At 46.2% G+C, this 15,000-nt stretch overlaps 1 pseudogene across 1 annotated transcript in view; it reads left to right on the top strand.

Annotated features, from left to right (window-relative positions):
• The window catches only part of LOC311341063 (protein sidekick-1-like), a 209,210-nt pseudogene that overhangs the window by 166,603 nt on the left and 27,607 nt on the right, over positions 1-15,000 (top strand). The window contains exons 15-17 of the transcript XR_014684114.1: positions 3,341-3,462; positions 4,687-4,799; positions 9,450-9,600. The product of XR_014684114.1 is annotated as a protein sidekick-1-like (transcript). The remainder of the gene's footprint in view (positions 1-3,340; positions 3,463-4,686; positions 4,800-9,449; positions 9,601-15,000) is intronic.

Below are 15,000 nucleotides of genomic sequence, written 5' to 3'. Positions count from 1 at the left end.
CGACGAGAACAAGAGGAAAGGAAATAGCGAAAAACAACCACTCGCGATGCGACAGAAGGCATTAAGCCCTTAGAAAGCACCGAGCGAGAGAAACAGTGCGAAGGAAGTCTAAACACCCCGATGGCAGATGTTCCGTCCAAACCGGTCTCCTTATTATTCATTCAGTAATCAAAGCACAAAGCGTCGGAGATGGTGGAAAGATGGATACAAAGAGAAACCGAGATTCAGAGGTGTTCATTAATTCATGAAAGCAAAAAGACAGAGGGATGGAGGGGAGGGAACAGAGGCGAACGGAAGTGAAGATTGTACAAAGAGGGAGAGAGAGAGAGAGAGAGAGGGAGAGAGGAAGTGGGTATGGGTTTAGCCGTCTCAGCCTCATGCCGATTTTATTTATTCATGTATCTGTAGGATGGAGAGATTCTTTGTCATTCATCTGGCCATATCAAAGTTCCTACAACTCTTCTGCACGCCCACACACACACACACTCGTGCAAGCGCACACACTCGGGCGCACACGCTTGCGCACACACTCACAAGCACACACACTCACAAGCACACACACACACACACACACACAAGCAAACACAATTGCACACACACACACACACACAGACACAAGCACACACAATTTCACACACGCATGCACGCACACACACACACACACACACAGATGAGATGGACAGAGATTCTGAACTTGCATGCAATCGTTTGTAATTACGTTCTCGCCGTTTGAATAATAGATGTAGACGTAATGAGTGTTGCGTTGCCGTAACCTCGTGTAAAAAATCTGTCCGGGCTTCATCTCGTGGCCTCCAATGGGGTTTCTTCACGGAGGCCTTCGCAGGAACTTTGAAGGCCTACACGAACGCAAAGCAAGGACGCAAGCAAGGACGGGCAGCGTGCTTAAGGGGTGTCTATTCAAATAAGTCTCATCCGACTTATTGTCGGAACTATCTCATTACCGCCGGCGTCTACGCACCGGCGCAGGAACGAGATCTAACGACCGAGTTCAGTGCAACGCCCCCGAGCCCCCTTGTCAGAGGACTCTCTCAGCCAACTCATTGTCTTGTCTGTCAGTTTAGCTGTGAACTACCCCTGGGAAGCTTTATTTCCGCCCCATCTGTGTAAATATAAATGATCTGACATTTAAAACCCAAAAAAAAAAAAGAGACGAATGCTGATTTGTAAACCTATTTTGAGCTCGTCTCATGCTGAGTGGTTGTATCGGCCCCCCAACTCCGGCGTTATCATTTCGATCGCTGCGTCTAATTGACGCCGATCCGAACACGGAGCTCTCTCCAGGGGTGGGAGGAATGCTTGCGTGAGAGTTGTTTTGTTGTTGACAATCAGGATCTGTCAAGTCTCCGTGACAGCACAACACTCTGCCAAGGCTCTGGAGTCATCGATGTTAGGGGCGTACATTGAAGCTCCGCGCAAACTCCGACGGTGGCACTCCCCCGCGCCGCTGCCTCCGCTGACATAACAGCGCTTTATCCTTGCTTAATTATGATAAATACCCGAAGACTAATGCAGGATTTTTGACATTGTTGATTGTTAGCCTCTCAATCAATGTGTGTTCTTATTGGTTTTTTTTCCCGTTTTAACAGTCGGTACAGAAGGGGGATGAGCAACGCTTTAATGATTTATTGACGCCCTGTTTTTCTGTGGAAAACATTTTTAAAAAAAAAACGATAAGCTACATACAAATGAATTGGATTGAATAATAAGTCATCTCTAAGCGCATTTCTGGAGATGAGTCGCGGCGAGGGAGAAAGAGAATGAGGTCTTCCAACTCTCCACAGACTATTGATTTGTTAGTGTGTCTGTCTGTCTGTCTGTCTGTCTGTCTGCCTGCCTGCCTGCCTGCCTGTCTGCCTGTCTGTCTGTCTGTCTGTCTGTCTGTCTGTCTGTCTGTCTGTCTGTCTGTCCGTCTGTCTGCCTGTCTGTCTGCCTGTCTGTCTGTCTGTCTGTCACCTGCCCTGCGTGTCTCTTTGGCCCAGTGTCTGATACTCTGTCCCCCTCTGCACTTTGGGACGCGTTCCCCAGTGGAAGACAGGGTCCTTCCCCCCCCCCCCCCCCCGTCCTCAGCTGCCTGCATCTCTCCTAACCACTATGGAGATGGAATAGCATTAGCATACAAATAGCCTCAACATAATTTATGGGACTGGCTCACCATTAATAGGCCTGAAATGGACTTTCTCCTTCCATTGGTTTTTTTTTTCTTTTGGTCTTATCTCCCCGGCTTATTGTATGGCCGGCCGACAGATTCATCTAATAGCGCGGAAACGATGCACACTGATAGCATGAGAGGCTATTATGGGTTCATTTAGTTGATGTTTTAAGGTAAAAAATTATGACCTCGTAAAAAAAAAAAAAAAAAAAGACAGTGGATGGCACATTTAACAAAGTAATTTCATGTTTCCCAGCCCGCCCTGCTACAGATTTTATCTGTAAAGGGAAAAAAATACGAGGGGTGTAATTGGACTGGTAGTGCAAGAGGTCACGGAGCCTAATTAAACCCTGATTAAAAGTTTTTCCTTCTTGGTCATACATTTTACTTTTGCTGTAGTTTTTTCTTGCTCTCGGAACAAGAAAAACATCCCTCTCAACCGCTGGGGCCATTGTGTTGGGACCATCACCGAGACAGGGCTGTCGGTGACTGCATTGTGCTTTCAGACGTGGCCGTTGTTAAGATAGGAACACCAAACGTATGTTTTGAAGGGCAAACACATTAACACATACAATCACAGAAAGATTAGTTTCACGTTTCCCAGATCACAATTGTATTCAAGTTTTTTATTTTTGGAGTGCACAAAACGTTTGATAAACGTTAAGCTCTGAAACGTGAGCTAGTGGTTTTGACCCGACTGACAAATACAAACAAGCGCTGGTTTTAAGGTTGCGTTTAAGTCCAGCTCAGGAAAGGTCCAATATGACATTAATATCTAACAAGCGTTCAGTGGGAATTGAACTTCTCTTATGACTGGCACTCTGCTTGCTGCAGTGGTCCAAACTGCCGGGGGGGGGGGGTGGGGGGGGGGGGGGGGGGGGGGGGGGGGGGGGGGGGGGGGGTGGGGGGGGGGGGGCGGAGCTGCTCCTTAGATGAGAATGGTTGTTTTTCCTTGATTAAATCACAGAGAAATGGTTTAGCATTAAGGTTTTACTGCCCGGCAATGGTAATGCTAAATGCCCTGCAGAGAGTGAGAGTGCTTATTTCAGCAGGGATTTGGCGTCCTGCACCACAGATCACAGAGCAGAGAAGCGGTCCACTTTGTTCCCGTGCCTTAATGAAACAGAGGGATTTTTTGTTTGTCTTTTCCGCGTGTGCTCCTATTTGCAGAACTTCCCGGAGCGCCGTCTAACCTTGTCATCTCCAACATCAGCCCGCGCTCGGTCACAATCAGCTTCCGCCCCGGCACCGACGGGAAAACAGCCAAGTCACAGTGGGTCGTCGAAGGACAGGTATGTGTTTGTGGAACGTCCGTCCGTCCGTTCCGTCCTTCGGTTCCGTCCATCCTATTCAGCCGTCCGAGCCCTCCCGAGATTGCCTCTGAGAGTATCCGCCCGTGCATTTGTAATGCAACTTAAATAATGAATTCTGGTCCTTTGGTAGGCCTTCGGTATAAGTCGCCGGGGCGACATCACAAAGGCCTACAAGGCCAAAAAGCAAAAAACAACTTTGAAGAACATCTTTTGAAAGTTCGGGACCCCTTTTATGAAGGCGCGTCCTTTCCAAATTCCGATATCTATTTTTTTTTGGGCTTACAATAAAAAATAAAAGCAATTGTTGTGCCACCGTTGTGAGTTGGCACTGGGTTCAAAGGTGGCCGCCCCCCCCCGTCCACAATGAACATCATTGATTCCCTCTGCTGTCCAAAACTGTGATTTGCATTCAGGACAGGTGGATAAGGTCTCCTGCCGCCCCCCCCCTCTCCTCGGGGTGTCTGTGTGACAGGGAGCGGTGGGGGAGAGGGGGGGGAGATACGAAACAAGCCGAGTGCTAAGATGTCCTGGCGCACGCACACAGTGGCAGGTCTTACAAGTGTGCACACCTCCAGGCTGTCTGGCGCTTTATTCATCTTTCACACACCCCTCCTCCTCCTCCTCCTCCTCCTCCTCCTCCTCCTCCTCTCTCGTCGTCCCCTCTCATCCTGTCCCCCACAGAGTGATGGCTTCGCTGAATGGATGAGACAGATATCCTTCCCTCAATATGAAAAATTCAAAGGAATTATAGAAATGCATGCGGATAAATTCGACGCTGACGTCTTTGGACTGCCTCCCGGTTTAATGGAGTTGCAACGCAGGAGACACACTGCTTACGTCTCGATTTTTGTGCTTCTCATCTCTATTTATTTCTGTGCGTTCTTTTCCCCGTTCGATATTCCCCTCTTTGTTCAACGTGCAACAACTTTACGACACGTGACTCTCTGTTCGGAATGATTCTCTTTGCACTGACACACACACACACACACACCCCCACACACACGCACACACATAGAATCACCAACCAATCCTCACATCCGCCCGCACACTTTCTTCCACACGCGTGGAGGAGCAGTGGTTATGTCTTGGCCTTTCCGGTGTCAGAGTCTAGCATGCCACAAAGATCACATCCCCCTCGGTACGTGCTCGCAGTGAGCAGGGGAACGCAGGGAGGTTGGCTCACTGGACCGTGCTGCCCCGCAGGTGGTGAAGATGGACGGCGTGGAGGAGGCCTGGAAGGTGGTGTACCAGATCCAGCACGTCCCTGGAACCCAGCTGCTGGAGATCCCCGACCTCACGCCTTTCACCCAGTACAGGTCAGCGCACCGCACACACATACACACACCTACACACACCTACACACACCTACACACCTACCCACACACATACACACACACACACACACACACAGCAGATACACTGCCCACGCAGAGGCAGCGTACACACCCGCACTGCCCACACTCACAAAAGCAGGTTGATAAGAACATGTCATCACACACACACACACACACGCACACGCACGCACACGCACACACTAAAACAAGTACACGTGATTTACATCCCCTAAAGCTGGTAGAATGGAACACGTTTACGCTCACGGAAGCAATCACACAAGAACACACAAACTGCCACATACAGATATGTTCTCTCTACCTACCTCCACGCGTACACACACACTGTCGCCCGCCACTGTGGCATCGTGAGACTCAGGTGAGCGGGAATAAATCAAGCGGAGACACGGAGACGGTTCCATTTCCCTTTGACCACGCCTCCTGCTAACCCAGAGCCCGGGGACATGAGACAGAGCTGGGAAGAGAGGGAAGAGGGAGGAAAAGAGAGGGAGGAGGGAAGAAGAGAGGGAAGAGAGAGGGAGCAGGGAAGTAGACAAGCTAGGGGGGAACAGAGCCCGTCTACGGAGAGCCTCGGCACTCTCTATCGAGCCCCTTTGTATCGAACTTGGTCGCAGTTCCATTAGACCTCCACTGGGGGGTGATCGCATGAGTGCACATTGAATGGGGGGTCTATGGGGCTAGACGGCTAAATGGATCTCTTTCCCCTGCTTGTCGTTGAAATATCGCAGATTTTATTGGAGATTCCGCAAGTTCAGTATAGATTATAGTTCAAAAGTCGAATGAATGAGCACTTATGTCCTTTCGATTTCTTACAGTTTGGGCCGTTGTTGGCCGTACACGCTAGCATTCTTCTCATGAATGCTGATTGGTCAGGGACGGACTTGCGACTGATGAGACGACCAGAGACCCCTCTTGATGGCATCTGAAGCTGAAGCAGAATCAGAAACATTATCTTAAGGAGGACTTTCCGTCAAAGTTAATTGTTGTATATTATATGTATATATATAATATATAGAATATATATATTATATATGCTGAAGTGCCAAAGTGACACAGAACTTAACGCCGTAAAGCAGGACCTCTGGCAGTGACGTCATCATCTTTTTGAACGGGATTTTTAGAACAGTTAACAAACTTAAAAAATGCAATATTCAGCTGAGTGTATTATCTTAGCCCCCCCCTTTTGAACGTGACTTTCAAATTACTTGACAAAAAATTACACCTTGAGAAAAGTGGAGTTTGAGGTTGAAACCCCGACGACTCCCGTTCATTCTGCACCCGCCGGCGAGCGCCCTCGCATGGACAGAGATGTGTTACCGCAACCAGTTCAGAAACCGGAAGTCACCAGAGCGTGCCAGTTCTCTTCCTATTAGACATTCTCTGGCGGGAAGAAGAGGGACGTGAGGGATGAGGGAACGAGGGACGAAGAGAGGGAACGAGGAAAGGAGGAGAGAGGAATGACAGAAGGGGAGAAGAAGAAATTGAGAGGGACAGGGTGAAGCGGAATACAGGGATGAGGACATGGCAGAGAGAGAGAGTGAAAGAGAGAGAGAGAGAGCGAGTGAAAGAGAAAGAGAGCGAGAAGGATGACTTTGGAGGAATAAGATGAAAGCGATTCGGTCAGGGGGCAGGACGTGAGAGATGAGGGTAGGTGAGAAGAGAGGGGAGGTGAGAAGGAGGAGGAGGGCGTGAAAGGCCAGGGGGAGGAGGTGAAGACTAGATAGGAGCAGGTGAAGAAAGGAGAGTAATAGAATAGAGAGTGGGTGTAATACCTGCTATAGGGCCTTGGGGAGCAAGCAGTGGTCTGAGTGTGATCTATTGACGGACAAAAACAGCTCTATTCTCTCTTTCTCTCTCTCTCTCTCTCTCTCTCTCTCTCACTCTCTCTCTCTCTCTGTCTCGTTCCATCTCTTTATCTCATCTGTAATGGGATTTCGTGTGTCTGTGTGTCCGTGTGTGCACATGTGACTGTTGTCACATCTAGTACTGCCTCAGGGTCATGAGATGAAGTGAAGCACTTCTGCATGTTGCTCATCTTCCTTTTTTTGATTGACTCTGAGCACACATACATACACACACATGCACACACATGCACGTACACACACACATACACATGCACAAACACACACATACACGTACACAGTGTGTATGATAGTTATGTATCATACACTTTGCATTGGCACCATTGCATTGGCACCATTTTATTATCATTGTATTATATTCTATTTTTGTTCATTTTATATTACATTCTTGTATTTAATAATCCAATGTCATATGAATTTTCTGCACTTGCCAGATTGTGAATTGCCCTGACTTAACTTATTGCACAGCCAGCCTCTTCTGGATCCATCTTATGATCCATAGTTTCTCTGCGGTCTCCCTCTGGGAGAGCCCTAATTGCCAGCAGAGTCCTCACACTTAGAGGTCTGTGAGGGTAGGGTGGGAGCCCGTCTAATTCGGTTAGCTCGGGCCCCCTCCACGGCGCTGTGAAGTGTTTTATGAACAAACTTCATTTGACACATTTGCCATTTAAATTGGACAAGAGACAAATTAATTCTTACAATGTCTATTTCTCTCTGCCTCACTCATTCTGTCTCCCCCACACATATTTTTCAATGCTGCTGCATTGAAAAATAATTCTCAGAACAGGTGCAGAAAGTTGTTGGCTTTTGTTGAGCCGACAACATCTAATTGACTTGCATTTCGATGCATCATTGTGGGGCGGGGAAAAACACTAGAATTACAAGGAAACAAACCGATGAATGATGCATTAACTGTGCTGTCTCAGTCTGCCCATCGGTCCACTGTATTTTTACATCGACACGCAAATGTAGACTAAATATCGCCAACTATCGCTGAGCCGAACGACAAATGCCAACATGAAATAATAAGCTAATCACAAAATAACACAAAACTCTACGCTTCCTCTACTCTATAACATATTTGTTCTTGTGTGTGCATTCCTACCAACAGAAAGTAGAATAACAACAGCGTAACAAAAGACAAACAAGCAGACAAAATACCTGGCTTCAAACAAGGTTTTGCCGCGGGCTCATGCCAGAACACAAATTGTGATTTTCTGTTAGTGTCTCCTCCCTGGTAGTGTCTATTAGCTGGCTGTATCCCTTTACCCGGCTGTCTCTGTTTACTGGCTGTGACTATTTTGCTGGTTGTGTCTATTTGCTGGCTCTTTCTCTGTCAATTTGTTGATAATGTCTTAGTCTTTTTAGGTCAACAGTCATCATGTCGGTGTCGGTGAATCCGCCATCCCCTCCCTTGTGATTCACTTAGAAGACCACCCTGGGGCGGGGGGGCTCCTGTCACTCCAACTAATACCCATTTCCCACCAGAATGAGCCCGTCTATGCACGTTTTTCAAGCACAGGAAGACCCGCTAAGATAGTGGATTGACTCCTCTCCCATTGTTAGTGGAGGAGTATGCCGTATGCAGTGTTTTTTTTCTGTAAGGTCACGTTTGACGTCACAAACACAGAAGGCAGAAAACAGGTTTAGCGAACAGTAGAAAGTAGCATGGAGGCCAGTGAAAGTGTATCGGTGGTTTCTCCCTTATTTTCTTTTTCCAGAGTTGAACTTTTCTGAAATAGTGCCATCGTCACTGTTGCTTGTGTAGGCGGTTACACATAAACGCCACAGTTAACTCTACCAAGACCATATGCTTTCACGTCCTTAATGCACAAAAACTGGACTGTTTATATATAACAGTTATATACCATATATTATTTACAGTTGGGACCAAAAGTGTACATTCAACCCACAATGCAATGTTTGTTGGTTCGTGTCCAATAGTTGAGGCAGATTATGTCCACACTAATGCAAGCCAAAAAACATTGCATTGTGGGTTGAATGTACACTTTTGGTCCCAACTGGGGACCGAAAATGAGTCGTGGTCACTTAGAAGCGGGCAAAGACCCCCGTAACTTGAAGCAGAACAGAGTTTGTGTGTTTTCTCCGCACCAAACAGAGTTTGAATGAGCCTGACACCGCCCCAAAAAAACCGTACCACCGTGGGAAGCGCTCCAGGGATTCGATTAAAAACGGCCTCGTTTGGCACTACATAATGCAACAACACAATTCCTCAAACGATATCTGCAGCATCACAGAGACTCCGTACCTCATTGTTCTTTTCCCGGCATCGCCCCGACGTCCCTCTGCAGGCGGCGTTACCACCCCCCCCCCCCGTCCACCGGGCTGTCTTTAGATGAGCAATGGGCTCCGCTTAAATGTCAGCATCAGCCTTTGAACGTCTCTGTCCGCTCAGTTCACAGCAGAGATGAATCGGGAAGTAACGGAGAGCACCGTTTGCGTTCGACAACACTGACGCAACGTCCGCAAACTCGTATTTTTGTGAAAAAATGCATGTTTGTAAGTTCTGTCCAGGACAGATTTGGCAATTTGGGCACAGTGCACAACCGTTGATTTCGCTGATTCGCTTGTCACTCGGCTATACTCAGAGCAGGGGTTAGGCGTCTTGTTCAAGGTTGCCTACACGTCGCCTCTGGGTGGTTGGGGATTGAACCACAAACCTTCTGGGATGGGGGGGGTCTTTCCACCCCGACCGCTGATTGGACTAACTCGGAGCTCTTGTTGTGGTCAGGTTCCGCATGAGGCAGGCGAACATCGTGGGCTCCAGCGCCCTGAGCGGCCCCTCCAGACTGATCCAGACCCTGCAGGCTGCCCCGGACACGCCCCCTTCCAATCTCACCCTGCTGGCGGCCACGCAGACCAGCCTCCGCGTGCGCTGGAAGGTAACCCACCGACACGCGCAGGCACGCACGCACTAACACACACACACACACACAGGCACTCAGGCAGGCACGCACTAACACACACACACACAGGCACTCAGGCACGCACGCACGCACTAACACCCACACACACACAGGCACTCAGGCACGCACGCACTAACACACACACACACAGGCACTCAGGCACGCACACACTAACACACACACACACACAGGCACTCAGGCACGCACGAACACGTCATGAGGAAGGCCGAAAGGGTCGCCGCTACACCTCCTAGTAGATTGTATTGATTTTAATCCATGTCAGTTTCGGATGCTAAGCTTTCAAAGTGCTGCGCTTTGCGCTGCTGTATTTAATGAATACATTAACTCTAAAGTGAGGTAAAAGAGGCTGTTTTTTTTTTTTTTTGGACCAGCGAAAACGAAGATTTGATACCGTTTGTCTGGGCCAAAAAAAACAAGTTAATTACTGTGTTTTTGATAAACTGTAAAACTAGCTCCTCTTGATTCACGCAGTTATTATGACCCTTCTTCACACACTCAACAATCACCAAAGTCAGACACACACCGGTTCGTGTTGAAATAATCGGGTGTTTTGACAAACGGAAGAAACAGACTTAAGAACAAACCGAAGGTGTTTGTTTCTTTTTACCACCATGGCAAACTTCCTCTCACAACAGCACGTTCCCATACGGGCGAAAAAAACACAGCGCGTCTCTCCCAAAAGAGACCCCCACTCGAGGTCCACCACATAGCACCAAAATAATGAGCACAAAACACTGATACCTCTTAGCAGTATACAAAAGAACTGAAAGAATAATTAACCATCAAATGCTTGAACAATCTGCACCATCAGGGACACTGCAACGTTGTTCCCCGTTGTGTATTACTTCACTACTCTATGCATGTCTCGGTTACATAGGGGGTTCGATACATGTTCAATTCAGTAACCAACTGTAGGCTAAAGCCTTGTTGGCACTTTGATTGCCACATTCTTTCTTCCTTTAGTTCTCAGAAAGTAGCGTATGGATCCATAAGACCACATTCTTTGACTGTGTTCAATCGAATATGCTGGTTGTTATTGTGCATCTATTCTTCTTGATGTTCAGTGTGGCTGTTTGACACACAGGCAATATTAATTTATCTGATACATCAATAGCGACCATTGTGAAAGATTGTTTTGTTCATGTGAATGTGGTCTCCTGGCCTACTACATAATCTGTATGAACAGATAGCTGCGTATTAATGCAGAATCTGTAGGCAACAGAGGATTTTGGAATCGGAAGCGCTCTGCTTTCCGTTGGTAATTCAGGGATTAAGAAAGACTTATACGCTGAAGGAAATGCATGTCTTTTGAGGAACTATCTATTAAACATGGGATCCCAGAAAACATTTATTCAAATGTATACAATTAAAAAACTTTTTACTTAAACCTCAAATTTATTCATTTTATATACCACCTCTTTCTGCCTTGGGAAACTGATCCCACTACTTTATGGATTATTGGTGTCGGGCTCACAAGATTTTCCTTAGATTTTAGACTGAAGTCTCAGAAGAAAGATGTGACAGAGGTTCTGCCTGTGGAGGATTGGAGGAAGACATGGAAGAAAGCTCAGACTCAGAGAGAACCAACATGACTCCAGCCCAACAACATATATTCAATGACAGCATTCCTGATACTCGTACCAAGTGTAATGAAGTTAATGGAACACTTTTGTTGTGTATAACAAGGCACCTTATAGCTCTTCATAAGAAGTAGACCGCAGTTAAAGGAGATTGCATTAAATATGTAAACGGAAAGGGTAACTTAATCTTTAAAGGGTAAACAAAAGACATTTGAAGAACCTTGGAGTCCTTTCCCTCTCTTTCTTAAACCTGGTGATTTCCTAAACAGTAATTTAATGGCACAGGAAGATAATGCTGAAGACGGACAAAGAATTCTCAGGTCATTGGTGTAGGAGAGAGGTTCAAACACCCACGCACTTCTGTGTGTGTCTGTGTGGTTGTACATACATACATACTCTATATGTTACGTCTCCATGGCCTGTGGTCATATCCATATCCATATCCTCCACATTTGCTGGGATACTAAGTAAGGCTTGTAGGAGAAGCTCAACATATGCCGTGTATCTTGATGAGGTGGCTTTAATTGGTTTGTTTCTAAATTAACTTGTGGTTATTTTTGGTGATGCAGGTTGCCGTACATATCACTCACATGTTGTTGGACTTCAGTTCATCTTTGTGTTAATCTTAAATACGATTCGGGAAACGGGGGAGAGCTTCACCTCAACACCCACTATAAGGAATACCGTCTTGTGGCTTTTGTGGCATTGCCATGGCAACGGCAGGTTGCCATCACATAACTGTTTAACTCGCCGAGACGTGAGTGTGTGTGTGTGTGTGTGTGTGTGTGTGTGTGTGTGTGTGTGTGTGAGCATTGTGTGTGTGGCAAGCTGTAATCAGTGGTTATCGGTGCAAACGCTAATCTGTCAAATTTCCTATTCACTATGCTGCACACTAACAGCGTCAACTGCAATGTCAATTTCTTTATAGTACCCCCCCCCCCCCTCCCCCCCTCTCTCTCTATTAAAACATAAATGTGGAGCAGAGTATTTTCCATTTAGGAGTTGAAATAAGAAAAGAAGTTTGTCAAATCAGACACAGAGACTGAGGCGCTACAAGCCACCTCCGTGGCATACTAATGGGATTCCACCTGCATGTTAGCGCCCGAGCTAAGCTGGCTATAGTGCCTCTGCCGTCGCAGTGAAACCGCCACAATAGCTTTGGCTAAGGCTATTATTCTAAGCTGCATATTAAGCGTAATAAGGCTAATGTGACATCCCGCGTTATGGCTCCCTAATGCTGCGCTCAGTGCTAAATCACGGAGGTTTTTAAAATGGCAGGTCCCCATTACTGATGCTAGATTGCGCGGGGACAGGGCAGAGAGGGATCCCGTGCTCGTTTTACCAAAAAAGACAGACAGACAGAGAGAGAGAGATGTATTAAGAGAATTTTTTACTTTAGTAATGACTTGGAAGCAGGGCATGGGAGGGATGGAGACAGGTGGTTGCCATAGTGATGGACGACGACAAAGCAGAGGAAGAGGCGGAGAGGATTGGTGTGGGGGTGGCAGGGGGGTAATAGAAAAATAGATCAACAAAAGAAAGTGAGAAAGTCAAGTGCGTGGCAGAAGGTTACAGAGAGACGGCGTCACCACTAAAAGCTTTTTTTTGGTTCCCTGGTCGACACGCACAAATCTGCTCAAAAATTTGCTCAAAGTTGCAAAAGGTAGATGTACGAGTGTCTCTATGTGTGCATGTTTGGCTTTGTGTGTGTGTGTGTGTGTGTGTGTGTGTGTGTGTGTGTGTGTTCGGTGTTTTTCTTATAGTGTCAGTATTGGAACATAGTCTAATGTCTTACCAGTGTCTTTATTAAAACATTAAGTCCTTCCAGTCTCAGTATTAGGCCAGAGTCTGTAGTCTAACAAGTGTCAGTATTGCAACAAAGCCTATGATCTTATACTGTCAATATTTGCAACATAGCCAATCGTCTTCCCAGTGTCTTTATTTGAACACAGCCTAGTCTAACCAGTCTTATGGGAGGCAGCGGGTTAGAGAATGAGGGTCATATTTTCATTCCACTGTTTGTTCTCTGTTCCTTTTTGGCATTGATTCATTCTTCTACATGCGGCGATCCCCTAAACATAATTTTGGTGCGCTGATTTGTGCCAATTTCCAAGGCGCTTCACGCTAAAGTGCACCAAGTGTCTCCGTCTATCCAGCCTTACGTAGGCCTCCCTTTCCGTGTCTTCTCCCTTCCAGCATGAGTCTTGGTGCTTAGTGTGGATGAATGCAATGTGTTTGCTTGCATGGTGCATGGATGAATTGTGATGATAAATTGGCTCAAGAAGAAAATCCTGGTTTGTGTTGGATTCCCCCTGAGCCCGTTCATCATTGCAAACACAAGTTTCTCAAACTATTTCAGACAGACTGTGGCTGTTTTATATGCAAAGGAGGGCTGTGGTGATATTGTTAATTATTCATTTGTGAACATGATAGCCGGGCAGAAGAAAGAAAGCTGTGTCTTGGTGGAATGTATTTGAAGAGACACTGAAGTACACATCCACTTTTTGTAATTCATTTCGGAATCTGTTATCAGCAAACCAATTCATCTGTATATATAAATATATACCGGTATATATATATATATATATATATATATATATATGACAAATGGAAAACATTTGAATCAGGAATTTATATTGGCTAATTTAGTTTAGTCACAAACTAATTTTAATTCATTTCCATATTACTATAAAGCATGCAAGCATTTACCGAGAAACATTTTAAATTCAATTAAATTTTCACATGGTTGATTATAAGGTGAAACCTTTGTCATTTTTAACCACAATTTCTGACTGAATTATTGAAATTGAGACTGCGGGACAACACCCCATTTACAATGACTACACAAATCTCTAATGAATGATTTATAAAGGTATTAGACATTTGAATGGACTAGAAGTTGCAGAATTAAAAAACTCAAACAAATTGTTCAACTGCATTTTCGACAGATTCTAGCTATAGTCATTACGCAGTAACACACACATCTGACATTTCAATTCTCGATATCTTTGTAGTCATTCACCATAGCGTGTACTAAGCATCAAAGTATTCATATTGGGTGTTATTTTGGTGTGGACGTCAAAGGAGTACATCATGTAGGCTTCAGAGCGGCTACGGAGTGGCAGCATCACTTTATTCTAATACCGTCTTCAGCGTCCTATCGCTGCTACAAGTCAGCCGTGCTCACAACCCATGCATTCAAGGCCCCTTGTCATTCAGGGTTATTGTTCAGCCGTGGCTAATATCATGCTTCCTTGCATGCTAAAGGTTCTCCTGATCTCAGCCTCCGCTCAGCAGATGAGATGGGATGATGAGAGCTTGTTATTAAGAATGTGTCCGTGTGTGTTGACGTAGCCGCGGACAGGTTCAAAGACGGCCGTACAAGTTATACGTGGCAGACGGTTTTTGAATTAAGAGACTCAACGTTTGGTGACTGGGTGCATTAGCGTGGAATGCAATGCTTCACCGTGCAATGAAAGACGATTGCTAGACACTACCTTTGAATAAAATCCGATACACTTATATAGTCATTTCCGTACTTCCTCTAAACCTTGACCGAATCGCACAGAAGAAAAAGCGGCAAAGTTGAGGTTGGAGCGTCCTTAGCCTTAGCCTTTGTGTGGACGCGCTGCCGGTGGCTGGGGCTGGTGAGAGGAGGAGAGCGTCTGGATGGGATTCTGCATGACGGGGAGAAGACTGCAGTAAACAAAACAAACAAAGCACAACTTGGCAGAGGAATCAAACACTGCGCTATCGGGCCTTGCTGCCTCCCCGG

The sequence above is a fragment of the Micromesistius poutassou genome (genome assembly GCF_964030765.1).
Source record: "Micromesistius poutassou genome assembly, chromosome: 3".
Taxonomy (NCBI): Eukaryota; Metazoa; Chordata; class Actinopteri; order Gadiformes; family Gadidae; genus Micromesistius; species Micromesistius poutassou.
This window is presented reverse-complemented; position numbering and strand designations above follow the sequence as displayed.